Source organism: Puma concolor, chromosome B4 (genome assembly GCF_028749965.1).
Source record: "Puma concolor isolate L17-30 chromosome B4, mPumCon1.1.hap2, whole genome shotgun sequence".
Taxonomy (NCBI): domain Eukaryota; kingdom Metazoa; phylum Chordata; class Mammalia; order Carnivora; family Felidae; genus Puma; species Puma concolor.
In genome coordinates this window covers 116,352,862-116,356,962 of record NC_141673.1, presented here as the reverse complement: position 1 = coordinate 116,356,962, position 4,101 = coordinate 116,352,862, and the positions used below count along the sequence as shown (strand labels likewise).

At 46.3% G+C, this 4,101-nt stretch overlaps 1 long non-coding RNA gene across 1 annotated transcript; it reads right to left on the bottom strand.

Moving 5' to 3' along the window:
* Nucleotides 1-363: 363 nt before the first annotated feature.
* Nucleotides 364-3,675, bottom strand: LOC147579446 (uncharacterized). The gene is made up of 2 exons (XR_015253170.1): nucleotides 3,567-3,675; nucleotides 364-612 (listed from the first exon to the last, which is right to left on the bottom strand). It is a non-coding gene; the product is annotated as an uncharacterized LOC147579446 (long non-coding RNA).
* Nucleotides 3,676-4,101: the final 426 nt, after the last annotated feature.

Below are 4,101 nucleotides of genomic sequence, written 5' to 3'. Positions count from 1 at the left end.
GTGAGATCATGACCTGAGCCGAAACCAGAGCCGACATCAACCTGCTGAGCCGCCCAGGAGCCACAGACGCCCTGCTCTGGGCTTCTTACAGAGCTTGCTAGGGATCTCCATGGCCACCTAACTACTCCAAGGAACGTGCTCCTGGGTTTCCGCAAGGCTTCTACCCCGGAAACAGATTCTGTGCGCTTCGAAAGACAATTCTTTATGCTTCCTCTCAATCCTGAAGGGCATTTGGCCCTTGAGATAAGTGGACCAGCACATACCAACCACTAGCACGGGGCCGCTGGCTGAGAAATCTCAATTACTTCCGGTCCTGTCTGTCCCACTTTCCCCTGTCCAGGGTATCTAGAAACACATTTAGGAAACTGGAAAACGAAAACACCTCCTTGAGATAAGGACTGTTTCGGAAGGAGCCTAAAAATAAAGTACAATCGCGATCGGTGCACTCCTCCGTGTCATGCCGGCCTGGAGGGCCGTGGCTGCGTGATGTCGGGCAAGCGGGCACGGTCATGTCTAAGTCCCCATTTGTCCGCCTGTACGCGCACTGTCCCACATAGCAGGCGGTGGCCACTGGAGACGCGCTGTCCGTGTAAAACACATCAGACGTCAGTGCTGAAGTAGAAAAAGATATAAAAGAATACCGTTAATCTACGATCATGAGCCACCTATCCTTCATATTATTGTTAATAGTTTTCATGCCGGTTTTATGAAAAATGACAATGTTTTGAATCTATTAGGTTAAGTAAAATGTATTATGAAAACTTTTTTAACAATGGAATCCTGATCCAGATTTAGTCAGACTGTCCTCGTGTGCTTAATACAAAACAACCCTGGCTTGGGGGGGGGAGACACTGGGCACCCCACTCCTCCACAAATGCTGGACAGGTGACTCCACAGACGGGGGTTCAGGACCGGGGCAGAGGGATTCAGAGTCCTGTGGGCCTGTTTCATCTTCCGAATTCTTTCTGAATTCACCACCAAGTTTATGACTTGTTTGTTACCCTCTAGGCAGAAGGAATTAAAACTTAAAAAAAAAAAAAAAAAAGAAGAAGAAGAAGAAGAAAAAAAAAACCTCTCCAGTGGAGAAACAGATCAAAGGCAGCTGAACTTGGTCAGTGGATTGCAGGATAAATATTATTTTGCGGCTCAAACAAATCTTCGGGCTGCCTGGGCAAGACATGTTGATAAGGCATTTTTTATGTCTCTTCTCTCCACTCTCCATTCCTCCAACCCTGGTGACCTCTTCTTTTTAGCGCTCTGAGAGGCCCCTTGCGATAGTCTAAGAATCAGAGAGCAAAGGCAAGCCTCTGAGCTGTGCAGGAAGACTTCTGGGCAGGACCGGCACGAGCTTCCTGTTCCCCTCTTGCCACGCTAACCACCGGGAGGGCTGGCTGTTTGATGTGTTGTTAGTCTGCAAGGCCATCTCTGTTCTGTGTTTGAGTCTTGGTGACCACAAGCTACATCATTTTCGGGCCCTATCGCCTCCAAGGAGAAGGTTTGACAGCGTTTGTTGAAAGCGCCTTGTGAAAAACGGAATCTTAGGAGGAGCCGCCAGCGGCCCCGGGACAGCTAACGCCGACAGGGTCCCGGGCGCTTGGAGCGGAGGGGCCTCGTGCCGGGAAGTTAGCAGATTCTCTGGCCTGTGATAACAAGACAGGTCACATTGATTTAACAGTAGCGATGCGCCAGGCACACCGTCAAGTGCTTTGTAGGCATCGTCTCATTTGATCCTCACTGCAGTCCTGCTGGGTATTCTCTATTGTTCTTCAGTTTTTATTGATGGGAACGTATGGGACTCACCCAACATCACACAGCTACTAAGTGGCAGAGTCAGAAATCAAAATCAAGTCTGTGTGCTCCCTAAGCCCAGGCTCTGAACCCCTAAGCTATGGCGATCGAACAGCCAGGTCTCTGGTACTATGCACCTACACTTTCAGTTAAACTGTCAAACTAAGAGTTGTTCTGATTTCCTTTTTCTTTCTCTCCTGACTTTCTTAATGAGGGAAGCTTCCTAAAGTTACTTTTAGAGTTTCTGTCGCCATCACACATCTCTCTCGATTTGAGTTTATTTAAAGGTCATTGTTCAGGCAATTCAGGGCTGCTGGTACCGTTGGTCTTCATACAGCTCTGGGAGGTACCATCCAGTCTAATGTTGTGCAGTGCACAACCCACACAACGGTGCACAGGGCCTGTCATAAAGAAGGTCAAATCGTTCCTAATTCACTTGTTACCACCTCCGGTCTTCCCATGTCATTCCTGATGAAAACACAACAATATATTAAATGTCAAAAGTATCCCGTAGCATTGACCTAAATATCCTGGGCTTCTTCTCAATGTATTTAAGATAATACACTTAACTTCCAAATAGCTTCCTCTGTGGTCAGCTTCTCTAATCTTTCTGTAGGTAAAGTAGTGAGAACCAGAAAGTCATTAGGAGCGACGTCACTTCTGGCCCTATGGTTGTGTAAGAGTTTTTGAAGTTCTCATGAACCTCACAGTTCATCTGCAAGGTCACAGGACTTGTATCTTAACATGAAAAATCCCTACACCTACATATACAATGAGGTTTCCTCAGAACGTATGTGTGGATCCCTTGAAAATTCCTTTTGGAGACTGCCTCTTTTGTTTGTTTGTTGTTTGTTTTTTCTCTTTTAAATAGCCTCAAGAGTGGGGCGCCTGGGTGGCGCAGTCGGTTAAGCGTCCGACTTCAGCCAGGTCACGATCTCGTGGTCCGTGAGTTTGAGCCCCGCGTCAGGCTCTGGGCTGATGGCTCAGAGCCTGGAGCCTGTTTCAGATTCTGTGTCTCCCTCTCTCTCTGCCCCTCCCCCGTTCATGCTCTGTCTCTCTCTGTCCCAAAAATAAAAATAAAAACGTTGAAAAAAAAAATTTAAATAAAAAAAAAAAATAAATAGCCTCAAGAGTGACTTTTTAAAACCTTTTTTTTTTTTTTTCCGATTTCAGTTTATGTTTCATCGGGCAAAAAGTAATCAAGAAATATATTAGTTTTACCTATTAAAAAAAGTGAGATAATAAAATAACGATACTGTTTTTCTTGTGTTAGCTTGCACACAGGCTCACAAACATTCCAAGAGCTGTTTGAAAATGTACTTCGAGGGATGGCACCATCCTGAAATAAATATGATCACTGTAAAGGAAAGTAGCCATTGGATCTATAGAAGTGAGGTTTCAAAGAAATACTTTATTTCCTTTTGGTCACGTCTGCCATGTGAGAATAAGGCACAGCCCTTGGTGCTGTGCCCCTGATCGCATGCTAAAGAATGAATACGAGGTAAAAATAAATTTAAATAACCGCCCCAAAATGCTAAATTGAACTCTGTGGCTTGGCATAAAATTTAGGGCTTATGTTTAAAAACTTATTTTTGAAAGAAAAGCAGTTCGGAGGAGGGAGAAACCACTGAAACAGTAGTTCTTCTGCCAGCTTTAGCTCCTGACCATTAAGATGCCTGGCAACCAAATGTTCCAGAAACTGTAAATGCCAAGCAGCAGCCTCGGGCTGCCTCTGAGCTCACGCGCACACACGCACTCTTGCTCAGAGGATTACTTACTCTGGAGAGAGGCTAGGTTGCTTGTGTATGGACCATCAGCTGGGCTTCTGAACCCCAACAGCAAAGGGGTCCCGCAGCCATGCAACGCTGGAAGGGGCAGGTGCAGAGCTGTGGGAGGGGCCAGGCACTGGCGCCCCCCGCGGGGCTCCCTGAAGGAACAAGGGCAAAGCCTAGCTCGCCAAATTACCTGAATGTGCCAATCAGATAAGCCACCCCGCTTATCTAGGGATCGGGTTAATGAGTGAGGAAGGCCAGGAGTGTTCTTCTACCGGGATGGAAATATCAGGGGCGCTTCATTCAACTATTCAGCTGAATTATGTGGGAAAGAGGGTACAGAGACTTGAACTTAGGCTCTCCCCTACTTGCTGGCTTTTCATACCAGCCCCGTAACAACATGTCTGTTGCAGAGTAAGAAGTAAATGTTACTTATTACAGTATTATCCTGAGGTCCCTGTTTCTCTGCAAAATGAGCTTGTTGGACATGGCTTTCTCTGAGGTTCCTCCCAGTTATGGAATTTGAAAACAACTAGCTGTC